Source organism: Mus caroli, unplaced genomic scaffold, assembly GCF_978045245.1.
Source record: "Mus caroli unplaced genomic scaffold, Mus_caroli_1 scaffold_1, whole genome shotgun sequence".
NCBI lineage: Eukaryota > Metazoa > Chordata > Mammalia > Rodentia > Muridae > Mus > Mus caroli.
The window spans coordinates 76,251,490-76,268,525 of record NW_028227256.1 but is presented as its reverse complement, the minus strand read 5'-3'; positions in this window follow the sequence as shown (position 1 = coordinate 76,268,525).

Below are 17,036 nucleotides of genomic sequence, written 5' to 3'. Positions count from 1 at the left end.
TCAGACCAATATCCCTTATGAATATTGATGCAAAAATCCTCAATAAAGTTCTTGCTAACCGAATCCAAGAACACATCAAAACAATCATCCATCCTGACCAAGTAGGTTTCATCCCAGGGATGCAGGGATGGTTCAATATAGGGAAATCCATCAACGTAATCCAGTATATAAACAAACTCAAAGACAAAAACCACAGGGTCATCTCGTTAGATGTGGAAAAAGCATTTGACAAGATCCAACACCCATTCATGATAAAAGTCTTGGAAAGATTAGGAATTCAAGGCCCATACCTAAACATGATAAAAGCAATCTACAGCAAACCAGTAGGCAACATCAAAGTAAATGGTGAGAAGCTTGAAGCAATCCCTCTAAAATCAGGGACTAGACAAGGCTGTCCACTTTCTCCATACCTATTCAACATTGTACTTGAAGTCCTAGCCAGAGCAATTCGACAACAAAAGGAGATCAAAGGGATACAAATTGGAAAAGATGAAGTCAAAATATCACTCTTTGCAGATGATATGATAGTATATATAAGTGACCCTAAAAATTCCACCAGAGAACTCCTAAGCCTGATAAACAGCTTCGGTGAAGTAGCTGGATATAAAATTAACTCAAACAAATCAATGGCCTTTCTCTACACAAAGAATAAACAGGCTGAGAAAGAAATTAGGGAAACAACACCCTTCTCAATAGTCACAAATAATATAAAATATCTTGGCGTGACTCTAACTAAGGAAGTGAAAGATCTGTATAATAAAATCTTCAAGTCTCTGAAGAAAGAAATTATAGAAGATCTCAGAAGATGGAAAGATCTCCCATGCTCATGGATTGGCAGGATCAACATTGTAAAAATGGCTATCTTGCCAAAAGCAATCTACAGATTCAATGCAATCCCCATCAAAATTCCAAATCAATTCTTCAACGAATTAGAAAGTGCAATCTGCAAATTCATCTGGAATAACAAAAAACCTAGGATAGCAAAAACTCTTCTCAAGGATAAAAGAACCTCTGGTGGAATCACCATGCCGGACCTAAAACTTTACTACAGAGCAATTGTGATAAAAACTGCATGGTACTGGTATAGTGACAGACAAATAGACCAATGGAATAGAATTGAAGACCCAGAAATGAACCCACACACCTACAGTCACTTGATCTTCGACAAGGGAGCTAAAAACATCCAGTGGAAGAAAGACAGCATTTTCAACAAATGGTGCTGGCACAACTGGTTGTTAACATGTAGAAGAATGCGAATCGATCCATTCCTATCTCCTTGTACTAAGGTCAAGTCTAAGTGGATCAAGGAACCTCACATAAAACCAGAGACACTGAAACTTATAGAGGAGAAAGTGGGGAAAAGCCTTGAAGATATGGGCACAGGGGAAAAATTCCTGAATAGAACAGTAATGGCTTGTGCTGTAAGATCGAGAATTGACAAGTGGGACCTCATGAAACTGCAAAGCTTCTGCAAGGCTAAAGACACCATCAATAAGACAAAAAAACCACCAACAGATTGGGAAAGGATCTTCACCTATCCTAAATCAGATAAGGGACTAATATCCAATATATATAAAGAACTCAAGAAGGTGGACTCCAGAAAGTCAAATAACCCCATTAAAAAATGGGGCTCAGAACTGAACAAAGAATTCTCACCTGAGGAATACCGAATGGCAGAGAAGCACCTGAAAAAATGTTCAACATCCTTAATCATCAGGGAAATGCAAATCAAAACAACCCTGAGATTCCACCTCACACCAGTCAGAATGGCTAAGATCAAAAATTCAGGTGACAGCAGATGCTGGCGAGGATGTGGAGATAGAGGAACACTCCCCCATTGTTGGTGGGATTGCAAGCTTGTACAACCACTCTGGAAATTAGTTTGGCAGTTCCTCAGATAATTGGACATAGTACTACCAGAGGATCCAGCAATACCTCTCCTGGGCATATATCCAGGAGATGTCCCAACCAGTAAAAAGGACACATGCTCCACTATGTTCATAGCAGCCCTATTTATAATAGCCAGAAGCTGGAAAGAACCCAGATGTCCCTCAACAGAGGAATGGATACAGAAATTATGGTACATTTACACAATGGAGTACTACTCAGCTATTAAAAAGAATGAATTTATGAAATTCCTAGCCAAATGGATGGACCTGGAGGGCATCATCTTGAGTGAAGTAACACAATCACAAAAGAACTCACACAATATGTATTCACTGATAAGTGGATATTAGCCCAAAACTTAGGATACCCAAGATATGAGATACAATTTGCTAAACGCATGAAACTCAAGAAGAATGAAGACCAAAGTGTGGACACTGTGCCCCTTCTTAGAATTGGGAACAAAACACCCAGGGAAGGAGTTACAGAGACAAAGTTCGTAGCTGTGATGAAAGGATGGACCATTTGAGACTGCCGTATCCAGGGATCCATCCCATAAGCAGCTTCTAAACGCTGACACCATTGCATACACTAGCAAGATTTTGCTGAAAGGACCCAAATATAGCTGTCTCTTGTGAGACGATGCCGGGGCCTAGCAAACACAGGAGTGGATGTTCACAGTCAGCTATTGGATGTATCACAGGGCTCCCAATGGAGAAGCTAGAGAAAGTACCAAGGAGCTAAAGGGATCTGCAACCCTATTTTTGGAACAACATGATGTACTAACCAGAACCCCGGAGCTCTTGTCTCTAGCTGCATATGTATCGAAAGATGGCCTAGTCGGCCATCAATGGAAAGAGAGGCCCATTGGACTTGCAAACTTTATTTGCCCCAATATAGGGGAATGCCAGGGCCAAAAGAATGGGAATGGGTGGGTAGGGAAGTGGGGGGTGCTATGGGGGACTTTTGGGATAACATTGGAAATGTAATTGAGGAAAATATGTAATAAAAATATTAAAAATTAAAAAAAATTAAAAAAAAGTATCAATAGTACAAGAATTAATACTGTATTGATGAGAGTACATTATAAATGCAGTTAGTTTGAAAAATGGGTTTTCAGAAAAATTTATAGGAGTTTAAAGTCTTATCTAGACTAATGGTAAACGAAAGACATTTGCTTTGTGACAAGTACAGATGATGCTTCTTTGTGTTGCAGCATGCCTAAGGCCATGAAGTTTGAAATTATCTCATTTCCTATAATCACTATATACCATTATTAAGTCACATAGGAAAATTTCTAGTCTTTGTATCCCAATACTAACATTTTTGGCATGTTTGGAAAACTATTTACAAATGGTGTTTGTGATGGCTATTATTGGTTGTCAATTCAATTATACCTGTAATTAACAAAAACCCCAAAATGGAGAGCACACCTGTGAGGGATATCTGCTTAATTCAAGGTGGGAAGACATACTTCTAAGCAGGATCTTGTAGTAGGAAGACACATTTAACCCAGATCTAAATTGGGCCAGGCTTCCTGCTGGAAGCCTATATACTGACATGGAAGAACATATAGCTTTCTTTTTGCCTGCTTACCCTTACTCTGGCTGACAAGTTCACCCATTCACTGGTATTAGAGCCTACATCTTTGGGATTCCAGTGTATTTTGAAGACCAGTGAAAACATCCAGCCTCATGAACTGAACAACTCTTATATTCTTCGATTTTCCATCAGGAGACAGTCATCATTGGAATACTCATAACTCATAACCACTCTAATAAATCCTGGTGTGTGTGTGTGTGTGTGTGTGTGTGTGTGTGTGTGTGTGTGTGTGTGTAGAGAAAGAGACAAAGAGACAGAGAGGAAAGATTCATTCTGTCATTTCTGTTAATCTAGAGACCCCTGACCAATAGTGTTCCAAGACTCAATTCAGTGCACCTAATAATTGTTTTGTTGTCTGTTTTGGCTTTTCATTTAGCATTCATAACAATAGAGAGACAGAAAGTGACTTTCTGGTCAGAGTGCTTCCTTCATCTGCTGTCCATGGTCTATCAGAACCAATGCCAGAAGGCTTCTGAATCAGTACTGAGGACAAAGCTTACTTCATACAAGATTACCAGAAGAAAGCAGCTCCTGGTAAGACAGATCTCTTTCATTTATCATAATTTTCTGTTTTTCTAAAAATATGTAAGTAACACATATTCATTAAAATGGTTTGAAAATACTAAGAATGGAAGCAAAATAAAATCAAAATCAAGTATAATCCTGCCACCTAGAGAGAATTACTTTGTTTATTGATAGATGTTTATTTGGGTTTTTATTGTATGTAATATACATTTTTTTCTACAAAATTGAGATCTATTCTCTATGTCATTTAGTATTGTTCTCCACAGTGAATTTTAGTGGTTATTTGATATTTCATTATATACAAATGTAATTTATCTGACCAAGGTGCCTGGTATAAGGAATTTGATCAGTATATCTGGGTACCACTGTGGATTCTCGGACCTTGCTGAACTATGGTTTGCCATATATGAAAACAGAAACATTATAATTGAGATGAATGAGTTCAGAATGGAGAAAGATATTGAATGGATTTTTTGTTATGCCATCCTTGGCTTTTACTCTTACTCATATAACTGTCCCCATCCCAACCCACGTAGGGCAAATCTGTCTTTAAAACCAACAAAAGCAGGTGCTACTAAAATTTAAGAAAATGCTCGGCATCCTACTCCTAACCGATAGCCCGTCTTCAGCCAAAAGCAAAAATGGCAATGCAATGGATAAATGTTGGGGGCTATGAGAATTGAGGAAGCTGAGTCCATCTCTTACTAAAATTCAGACATGCCATTCTACTGAAGCTCCCTGAGCGAAGAATAGATGAATGTTGGGAGTAGACAGCTGGAGGCAGGCTCTGCCATGTGCCCTAAGAAGACAAGCATTCTAGGAGGTCTATGCCTTGTTCTGGGATGAAGGAAACAGCTGGGGAATGAAGAAAGGAGGCCGAGGACTGGGAACACATGAGTTCCACTGGAGTGATAGCAACATCCAAGGACTTGATGGCTCAGCAGTTGTTTACATAAACACATCAGATTATTTCTTTTGACAATAGTATGTAAAACCATGTCAGTTTAGATGCATTGCAGGCAGAAGAGAGGGAAAAGAAAACTATTAAATTGTCTGATTAAAGCCTTAAGAGACTAAAAATAATTTAGAGTAGATTATCAATGAGTAAAAAAACAGACACAAAAGAGAAGCTTATGGAAATATGTATTGCATTGGATGCACATGTATTCTTTTAATAGCTTTTGTAAGGATGTTAAAATCCTAACACTCCAAACTGTAATTATTTTTATGGTATAATCCAGAAGGTTCTAGTTTAGTTACAGCTCTGTATAGCCATTTATGGAATCTTATTTTTTAAATTTTCTATATTCTCTCTCTCCTATATACATATATAATGAGGTGTGTGTGTGTGTGTGTGTGTTTGTATGCATGTGTGTTAGTTAAAATTTTTTAGGTTGACATTTTTGCCACATGATTCTGGGGCTTTCCTGGATTGAGTTGTTTCTCAGGAATCCTTTACATGTAGGTGTCCTAGCTCTCTGAATCTGGGAATGTGACTGGCTTTGGTGACTAGTATTTATTTGGGATAACCTTGATCCAAGATTTATAAAAAGGCATCAGGATACATGAATACGAGGAGACTGTGTTAAAAACAAACAACAACAACAAAAACAAACGAGCTGGGCTTGGTGGCGCACGCCTTTAATCCCAGTACTTGGGAAGCAGAGGCAGGCAGATTTCTGAGTTCGAGGCCAGCCTGGTCTACAAAGTGAGTTCCAAGACAGCCATGGCTATACAGAGAAATGCTGTCAAAAAAAAGAAAGAAAGAAAGAGAGAGAGAGAGAGAGAAAGAGAGAGAGAGAGAGAGAGAGAGAGAGAGAGAGAGAGAGAGAGAGAGAGAGAGAGAGAGAGAGAGAGAGAGAGAAAGGAAGGAAGGAAGGAAGGAAGGAAGGAAGGAAGGAAGGAAGGAAGGAAGGAAGGAAGGAAGGAAGGAAGGAAGGAAGGAAACAAGGAAAATATGGACAGTTACAGACCAGAAACACCTTAGAACAGATCAATCTAGGTGACGCTTGGATCTCAGACCTCTAGCCTTTAGAAATGTCAGAAACACACATTTTATTATTTAAGCCACCTGGATTCTGATACATTGGTATGATAACCTTAGCCAATGTTTATATATATAGATAGACAATTTATGCATTAATATTATAATATTTTGTTCCTTTTGTTGATTGATAATATTGCATGTTATGGACATGTTGATCTTATTTATCCATTTATCATTGGTGTACTGAGATTGGCTATTACTGTTGGATATTATGATTAATACCACTAAGAACATCTGCATGTAATCATTGTGTGGGCCCATATTTCCACTTTTCTCTGGTGTATACCTAGGAATGGTACCATTGAGTCATATGGTAACCCTGTGCTTAATATGTGAAAGAACAGTCAAACTGAATTTCATAGAGACTGTGACATTTAGGCCATAAGTACATTTATCTCTGCAGAATTCATGAAGAACATGTGGCTTTTCATAGTAGCATCTAAGGCCGGCACAAATCTGTTAGTGATAGTCAGGCTTAGGTTTCCAGTCCTACCCTCTACTTACAGAGCATCTGGTTTCACTCATTAACAGCAGCAATGCCAATTGGGCACATACTTAAAATTAATGATCAAAATACAGATCGAAGAAAAGGTATTCTGTTACCTTTGATTAAAGGGTAATTCAATGCTTTGACAACTGGCCGAGTTATCAGTGCTTCTGAAAAATAAGTAGTGCATAAACCAACCTTTAGCATAACCCTAATTGGTAATTTCATCTCCACTGTGAACTTTAAAAGGATATTTTCTTTGTGCAACCTTGGACTGTAGTCAGGCAGGTCTGAGGGAAGACTGTGGCCTTGTTCTGTGTTGTTTCCCTTTCAGACATCTCAGTGAATAGTGTACAGCGAAGCCTGTCTCCACAAGAGCTAAATAATTATCAAATCATGGCTGTTTTATCAATTTTATTTATCCCTGGTTGATTTCTTATCTGCAGCGTATTCCAATCATATCAACCCATTCTGTCTCCTCCAACTCCTTCCAACCTGGAAGCCATTTGCACAATATCCCCTCTCAAGTTCATGCCCTGTTTCCTCTCGCATCTTTAAACTCACTGAGTCTAATTAGTGCTGTCTGTAGGTGCATGGGTGTGGGGGCATCCACTACAGCATGGGTGGCCTCTCAAGGGCTGCACTCTTGAAGAAAACTGGCCCTCATTAGCCATCAATTTCCAACTGCTGTCCAGTTAGAGGCAGTGCCTGCTTAGTCCCTCTTACCCGCAATCTAGAATATAGACTAGCTTGATCTTCTGCAGGCTGCTGATAACAGCCAGCACTGCATCATGTTCTGTCATGTCTGAAAGATAGTTTCTCAGTAGTTCTTCTCAATGTATAGTCTTTATATCTGCTTTTCTAGGATATTTTCTGAGACTTTTGGAGAGGGCATATGACCAGGAAATCCCATTTGTCTAAACACTCTGTAGTCACGTCTTCTCTCTACTTTGGCCAGTTGTGCTACTTCTCTGTAATGGCTTCACTGCAAAAAGAGGCTTCTTTGAAGAGAGGAGAGAATTACTGGTGCAAGGATAAGGATTCAGAAGGTAGATAGATACTATATCATTTTAGAAAAATGATAGGAGGCTCTCCTCTGTTGTCTATGACCTCTCCAGTCATAGGTCCTTGGCAAGGCTTACAGTATCAAACATGACTTCCCTCCCATTAAGCAGGCCTTCATTCTAACAGGACAGCTGTTTGTTGACATTAGTTCCTAAGACATTAGTACCACTATAGTACCATTAAGCATATCTAGTTGGGTCATTACATTGCTAATTATTACAGTTCACAGGATTTACAACTGGGTAAGACTACTGACAACTTGTCTGCTTCAGCAGCTTACACAGGACCTGTCAATATGGTGAAAACCAGCCTATGTTTCCTGGTCAGTGCCACTTGTGACCTGTCCTGTGACTGATATGTGTGCTGTCTACAACAACAGGGTCTTTCCTCTTGGGATCTGGCATGCCACCAAGAACAATTTTATCAGCCTGTATTGTTGTATGAGTTTCTTGGACTGCTTCAACCAGCAATTTAAAGGAGGAGTACCTCAAATCTGACACTGGACATTTTGTTTGCTAATCTATTGCTTCTAGGAAGAGCATTATCCCCCATAGGAAGTAACTCCAGTTAAACTGTATACATATATTTTAAGCAATATATATTATGTATTTAAAACAGTATATCCATATATTTAAAACAGTAGAGTTATATAGAGAAGGATAGAACATGGGTGCCATGAGGTGGGGAAAGGTGAACCAGTGTGGGGTGTCTTAGGTGTATGGGGGGATAGGAGGATAAAGCAGGGGTGGGCACTAAATGACATCAAGAATATTTGGAAAAGTAATAAGGATACCTATTTATAAGCTTTTTGAACATTGGTTTTTCCCTTGTCCTGTGTACATGGCACATACCATGGACAAAGCTAAGCTTACAGTGTGGATGTTCCTGAGAAATGACCACGTAATTCAAATTTAATTTATAAAAATGATAGGAAATTTACTGATGTCCTTTCCCCATCTCATTAAATGAAAAAAGCACATTGAATCAGAACTTGAGTCCCTTGTCTCCAAAATTAAAATAATGAAAGATAAGGGGCCTCTCATCTGAAATAGAAAGAACATTAGAAAAATGGATATCCAATTTGCTGGGGGGAAAATTATGCTCTTATCGAGTTCTAAATAGCAGGAACTGTTAGAACTACAAAGTAGCTGTTCATTAGTCAGAGAAAAGGCCCCTGAGCTGACCTGTCACTAAGAGCTTGCTTTATCAAAAGTGTGTCATGAGGAAAGCACCACTGTGGCTACTTGTACTTGAACCATTTGTCTCTGGCACAAATCAGCATGTCATTGTGATAGAGCCTAAGGAATTTTAGAACCCTTTTTGAAGCCCTTGAAAATTATGGCTTTTCTATTTGCATGGTGGTTCCTCAGAAAATTGGACACAGTACTACTGGAAGATCCAGCAATACCACTCCTGAGCATATACCCAGAAGATGCTCCAACTTGTAATAAGGACACATGCACCACCATGTTCATAGCAGCCTTATTTATAATAGCCAGAAGCTGGAAAGAACCCAGATGTCCCTCAACAGAGGAATGGATACAGAAAATGTGATACATTTACACAATGGAGTACTACTAAGTAATTAATGAATTCATGAAATTCTTAGGCAAATGTATGGATCTGGAGAATATCATACTGAGTGAGGTAAGCCAATCACAAAAGATCACACATGATATGCACTGATGAGTGGATATTAGCCTAGAAACTCAGAATACCCAAGATAGAATTTGCAAAACACATGAAACTCAAGAAGAAGGAAGACCAAAGTGTGGATATTTTGATCCTACTTAGAAGGGGGAACAAAATGCCCATGGAAGGAGTTATAAAGGCAAAACTCAGAGCAGAGACTGAAGGAATGACCATCCAGAGACTGCTCCACCTGGGGATCCATCCCATAAACAACCACCAAACCCAGACACTATTGCAGATGCCTCCAAGATATTGCTGACAGCAGCCTGATACAGAGGTCTCCTGAGAGGCTCTGCCAGTGCATGGCAAATACAGAAGTTGATGGTCATAGTCATCCATTGAACTGAGCACAGGGTCCCCAATGAAGGAGCTAGAGAAAGTACCCAAGGAGCTGAAGGGGTTTGCAGTCCCATAGGAGGAACATCGATAAGAACTAATCAGTACCCCCAGAGTTCCCTGGGACTAAGTCACCAATCAAAGAAAACACATGTGTCTTTAGCTCCATATATAGCAGAATATGGCCTAATTGGTCATCAATGGGAGGAAAGGCCCTTGGTCCTGTGAAGGGTCTATGCCCCAGTATAGGAGAATGCCAGGGCCAGGAAGTGGGAGTGAGTGGGTTGGAGAGCAGGGTGTGGGGGAGGGGATAGGGGATTTTCAGAGAGGAAACTAGGAAAGGGGATAACATTTAAAATGTAAATAAAGAAAATATCTAATTAAAAAAGAATGTAAATATATTTTAAGTGCTAAACATAACATGCATCATTTTAAAAAATGCATCTATTTGCATTCTTCTACATGATAACTGCCAGTTGAGCCAGCACCATTTGTTGAAAATGCTGTCTTTTTTCCCACTGGGTGGTTTTAGCTCCTTTGTCATTGGGTTCATTTCTGGGTCTTCTATTCTACTCCATTGATCTACCTATCTGTCACTGTTCCAGTACCATGCAGTTTTTATCATAATTGTTCTGTAATAAAGGTTGAGGTCAGAGATGGTGATTCCCCCAAAGGTTCTTTTATTGTTGAAAAGTTTTAACTATCCTAGGTTTTTTGTTTTTTGAATTGCAAATCGCTCTCTCTAACTCTATGAAGAATTACATTGGAATTTTGATGGATTTGCATTGAATCTGTAGATTGCTTTCGGCAAGATGGCCATTTTTACTATATTAATCCTACAATCCATGAGCATGGGAGATCTTTCCATCTTCTGAGATCTTCTTTGATTTCTTTTCAGAGACTTGAAGTTCTTGTCATATAGATCTTTACCTTGCTTAGTTAGAGTCATACCAAGGTATTTTACATTGATTGTGACTATTGTGAAGGGTGTTGTTTCCCTAATTTCTTTTTCATCCTGTTTATCTTTTGTGTAGAGGAAGGCCACTGATTTGTCTGAGTTAATTTTATATCCAGATATTTTGCTGAAGTTGTTTTTCAGGTTTAGAAGTTCTCTGGTGGAATTTTTTGGCTCACTGAAGTATACTATCATATCATCTTCAAATAGTTTGACTTCTTCCTTTCCAATTTGTATCCCTTTGACCTCCTTTGTTGTCTAATTGCTCTGGCTAGGACTTCAAGTAGTATATTAAATATGTAGGGAGAGAGTGGGCAGCCCTGTCTAGTCCCTAATTTTAGTGGGATTGCTTCAAGTTTCTCTCCAATTAGTTTGGTGTTGGCTACTGTTTTGCTATATATTGCTTTTATTATGTTTAAGTATGAGCCTTGACTTTTTCCAAGACTTTTATCATGAAGGTATGTTGGATTTTATCAAATGCTTTCTCAACATCTAATGAAATGATCATATGTGGGGTCTTTTTTAGTTTGTTTATATAGTGGATTATATTGCTGGATTTCCGTATATTGAACCATCCCTTACTTGATCATGATGGATGATAGTTTTGATGTGTTCTTGGATTTGGTTTGCAAGAATTTTATTGAGTATTTTTACATTGATATTCATAAGGAAAATTGGTCTGAAGTTCTCTTAGTTTGTTGGTTCTTTATGTGGTTTAGATATCAGAGTAATTGTGGCTTCATAGAATGAGTTGGGTAGAGTTCCTCTGTTTCAATTTTGTGGAATAGTTTGAGGAGTATTGGTATTAGCTTTTCTTTGAAGTCTGATAGAAATCTGCCCTAAACCCATCTGGTCCTGGGCTTTTTTTGGTTGTGGGACTATTAATGACTATTTCTATTTCGTTAGGGGATGTGGGACTGTTTAGATCATTTATCTGATCCTGATTTAAGTTTGGTACCTGGTATCTGTCTAGAAAATATCCATTTCATCCAGATTTTCCAGTTGTGTTGAGTATAGGCTTTTGTAGTAGGATCTAAATCTTTTTGGATTTCCTCAGTTTCTGTTGTTATATATACCTTTTCATTTCTGATTTTGTTAATTTGGGTACTACTCTCTGTCTTCTAGTTAGTCTGGCTAAGAATTTATCTCTCTGATTGATGTTCCCAAAGAACCAGATTCTTGTTTTCTTTATGCTTTGTATAATTCTTTTTGTTTCTACTTGGTTGATTTCAGCCCTGAGTTTGATTATTTCCTGCCATCTACTCCTCTTGGGTGAATATGCTTCTGTTTGTTCTAGAGCTTCACATGTGCTGTTAAACTGCTAGTGTTGGCTCTCTCCAGTTTCTTTTTGGAGGCATTCAGAGCTATGGATTTTCCTTTTAGCACTGCTTTCATTGTGTCCCATAAGTTTGGGTATGTTGTGGCTTCATTTTCATTGAATTCTAAAAAATCTTTAATTTCTTTCTTTATTTCTTCCTTGACCAAGTTATTATTGAGTAGAGCATTGTTCAGCTTCCATGTGTTTGTGGGCTTTCTGTTGTTTTGTTCCTATTGAAGACCAGCCTCAATCCATAGTGATCTGATAGTAGGCATGGGATTATTTCTATCTTCTTATTTCTGTTGAGATCTGATTTGTGACCAATTATATGGTCCGTTTTTTGAGACGGTAGAATGAGGTACTGGCAAGAAGTATATTCTTTTGATTTAGGATGAAATGTTCTATAGCTATAATTTAAATCCCTTTGGTCCAAAACTTCTGTTAGTTCAACTGTGTCTCTGTTTAGTCTGTGATCTGTTCATTGATAATAGTGGGGTATTGAAGTCCCTCACAATTATTGTGTGAGGTGCAATGTGTGCTTTTAGCTTTAGATTAACTTAAAATAGCTTTAGATTAGCTTAAAATAAACTTAGTAAAGTTTATTTTATCAATGTGGGTAGCCATACATTTGGATCATAGATGTTCAAAATTGAGAGTTCATCTTGGTAGATTTTTCCTTTGATGAGTATGAAGTTTCCTTCCTTATCTTTTTTGATGTCTTTTGGTTGAGAGTCAATTTTATCTGATATGAGAATGGCTATTCTAGCTTGTTTCTTGAAGCCATTTGCTTGGAAAATTGTTTTCCAGCCCTTTACTCTGAGGTAGTGTTTATCTTTCACACTGAGTTGAGTTTCCTGTACGCAGCAAAATGTTGGATCCTGTTTACATATCCAGACTGTTAGTCTATGTCTTTTTATTGAGGAATTGAGTCCATTGATGTTAAGAGTTATTAAGGGATAGTGTTTGTTGCTCCCTGTTTTTTTTTTTCATGTTATTTTTATGTTTGTGTGGTTATCTTCTTTTGGGTTTGTTGAAAGAAGATTACGTTTTTTGCTTTTTCTAGAGTGTAGTTTCCCGCCTTGTGTTGGTGTTTTCCAGCTATTATCCTTTGTATGGCTGGATTTGAGGAAAGATGTTGTGTAAATTTGGTTTTGTCATGGGATACCTTGGTTTCTCCATTTACAGTAATTTAGAGTTTTGCTGGGTATAGTAGTCTGGGTTGACATTTGTGTTCTCTTAGGGCCTGTATGAGATCTGCCCAGGATCTTCTAGCTTTCACAGTCTCTGGTGAGAAGTCTGTTGTAATTCTGATAGGTCTGCCTTTATAGGTTACTTGACCTTTTTTCCCTTACAGCTTTTAATATTCTTTCTCTGTTTAGTGCATTTGGTTTTTTTGATAATTATGCGATGGTAGGAATTTATCTTATAGTCCAATCTATTTCGACATCTGTAGGCTTCTTGTATGTTCACAGACATCTCTTTCTTTAGGCTAGGGAATTTCTCTTCTATAATTTTGTTGAAGATATTTACTGGAACTTTAAGTATCTTTACTCTTCTATACCTATTATCTTTAGGTTTGGTCTTGTCATTGTGTCCTGGATATCCTGGATGTTTTGGATTAGGAGCTTTTTACATTTTGCATTTTCTTTGATTATTGTGTCAATGTTTCCTATGGTATCTTCTGCACCTGAGGTTCTCTCTTCAATCTTGTATTCTGTTGGTGATGCTTGCATCTATGACTCCTGGTCTCTTTCCTAGGTTTTCTAACTCCAGGGTTGTCTCCCTTTGTGATTTCTTTATTGTTTTTATTTCTATTTTTAGATCCTGGATGGTTTTGTTCAGTTCCTTTACCTACTTGATTGTATTTTCCTGTAATTCTTTAAGGGACTTTTGTGTTTCCTCTTTCAGGTCTTCTACCTGTTTACCTGTGTTCTCTTGTATTTCTTGAAGAAAGTTATTTATGTCCTTCTTAATTTCCTCTATCATCATCACAAGAAATGATTTTAAATCGGAGTCTTGCTTTTCTGGTGTGTTGGACTAACAAGAATTTGCTGTGGTGGGAGAACTGGGTTCTGAGAAAGCCAAGTAGTCTTGGTTTCTGTTGCTTATGTTCTTGTGCTTGCTTTTTGGCATCTGGTTATCTTTGTTGTGAGATATTCTTGCTGTCTCCAACTTTGGCTTGTTCCTCCTGCAAGCCTGTGTGTCAGTACTCTTGGGAAACTAGTTCTCTCTGGGAGGAATTTGGGTATGGAGAGCTGTGGTACAGGGTCAACTCTCAGGTACAGACAGAGACCAGAAAGAACCTGTCCCCAGCTGATACTTCATTCCTGTGTCCTGATGGCTCTGGAAGATTCCATCTTGGGCCAGGAATTTGAAGAGAAGTGTTGGTCTTACCTATGCTCACAGGTATGTAGGCACTTCTGGGAGATCATCTCAATCCTGGTGGTATTTGTATGTAGCTCTGTTGCATAGGATCAGCTCTGGGAGCAGAAGGAAACCAGAAGACTCCTGTTCCAGGCACCCCTCTGTTCCTGTGTCCTGAGGGTTCCAAGTAGGTTCCTCTGAGCAGCAGTGGTGGTCCTACCTGTACTCACAGGCCTGTCTGCACTCCTGGGAGGCTTGCTCCCTTCCAGTGCTATTTAGGTATGGAGCCCTGATGTAAGATCTTCTTCATCAACATTTTTGTATGTGATTTAAATGTCTAGTTGGTTTTACTTTTTCTTAAGAACAAATAAAGAACATGTAGCACTACATCTTTCCCTTTTTTCATATATATGGGAGTGTTTTAATGTGTAAGCAGTGGAGTCATAATGCTTGAGCTCTTATCCTACTTGTTAGTGGTCATGATACCTTAAAAATATGCCTGGAGACAAGCCTCTTCTGGTCAGAAAAGCACCAGGGTAGCTAGGGCGCAGGGTCGGCTGACCCTTGCCAGCTACCCACAACACCCGCCACAGGATCTTAAGACTTCTGGTGAGTGGAACACAGCTTCTGCTCCAATCCAATTGCGCGTGGGACCTGAGACTGCATTAGTTAGGGAAGAAGAAAACCAGCCTGAGTAGGGCCACAGGCTTCTTCAGGCCTAAACATCACCGGGGTAGCTAGGGCACAGGGTCGGCTGACACCCGCCAGCTACCCACGACCCCCGCCACAGGATTTTGAGACTGCTGGTGAGTGGAACACAGCTTCTGCTCCAGTCCAATCACGCAGGACCTGACACTGCTTTGGTTGGGGAGGCAGAAAACCGGCCTGAGTAGGGCCACAGGCCTCTTCCGGCCAGACCAACACGGGGGCAGCTAGAGCGCAGGGTCGGCTGACACCCGCCAGCTACCCACAACACCCGCCACAGGATTTTGAGACTTCGGGTGAGTGGAACACAGAGTCTGCTCCAATCTTTAAACAGTGACAACGACAACAACTAACCCCAGAGATTACCAGATGGCAAAAGGTAAACGTAAGAATCTTACTAACAGAAACCAAGACCACTCACCATCATCAAAACCCAGCACTCCCACTTCGCCCAGTCCAGGGCACCCCAACACACCGGAAAAGCTAGACACGGATCTAAAAGCATATCTCATGATGATGGTAGAGGACATCAAGAACGACTTTAATAACACACTTAAAGAAATACAAAGGAACACTGGTAAACAGGTAGAAGACATTAAAGAGGAAGCACAAAAATCCCTTAAAGAATTGCAGGAGAACACTGCTAAAGAGTTACAAATCCTTAAAGAAAAACAGGATAACACAATCAAACAGGTAGAAGTCCTTAAAGAAAAACAGGAAAACACATCCAAACAGATGATGGAAATGAACAAAACCATACTAGACTTAAAAAGGGAAGTAGACACAATAAAGAAAATCCAAAATGAGGCAACACTGGAGATAGAAACCCTAGGAAAGAAATCTGGAACCATAGATACGAGCATCAGCAACAGAATACAAGAGATGGAAGAGAGAATCTCAGGTGCAGAAGATTCCATAGAGAACATTGGCACAACAATCAAGGAAAATGTAAAATGCAAAAAGATCCTAACTCAAAACATCCAAGAAATACAGGACAAAATGAGAAGACCAAACCTACGGATAATAGGAGTGGATGAGAATGAAGATTTTCAACTCAAAGGACCAGCAAACATCTTCAACAAAATTATAGAAGAAAACTTCCCAAATCTAAAGAAAGAGATGCCCATGAACATACAAGAAGCCTACAGAACTCCAAATAGACTGGACCAGAAAAGAAATACCTCCCGACACATAATAATCAGAACAACAAATGCTCTAAATAAAGACAGAATACTAAAAGCAGTAAGAGAAAAAGGCCAAGTAACATATAAAGGCAAGCCTATCAGAATTACACCAGATTTCTCACCAGAGACTATGAAAGCCAGAAGATCCTGGACTGATGTTATACAGACACTAAAAGAACACAAACTCCAGCCCAGGCTACTATACCCAGCCAAACTCTCAATTAACATAGATGGAGAAACCAAAGTATTCCACGACAAAACCAAATTCACACATTATCTCTCCACAAATCCAGTCCTTCAAAGGATAATAACAGGAAAAAACCAATACAACGACAGGAACCACGCTCTAGAATCAACAAGAAGGTAATCCCTCAACAAACCTAAAAAAGACAGCCACAAGAACAGAATGCCAACTTTAACAACAAAAATAACAGGAAACAACAATTACTTTTCCTTAATATCTCTTAATATCGATGGACTCAACTCCCCGATAAAAAGACATAGACTAACAAACTGGCTACACAAACAAGACCCAACATTTTGCTGCTTACAGGAAACTCATCTCAGAGAAAAAGATAGACACTACCTCAGAATGAAAGGCTGGAAAACAATTTTCCAAGCAAATGGTATGAAGAAACAAGCTGGAGTAGCCATTCTAATATCTGATAAGATTGACTTCCAACCCAAAGTCATCAAAAAAGACAGGGAGGGGCACTTCATACTCTTCAAAGGTACAATCCTCCAAGAGGAACTATCAATCCTGAATATCTATGCTCCAAATACAAAGGCAGCCACATTCATTAAAGAAACTTTAGTAAATCTCAAAGCACACATTGCACCTCATACAATAATAGTGGGAGACTTCAACACAC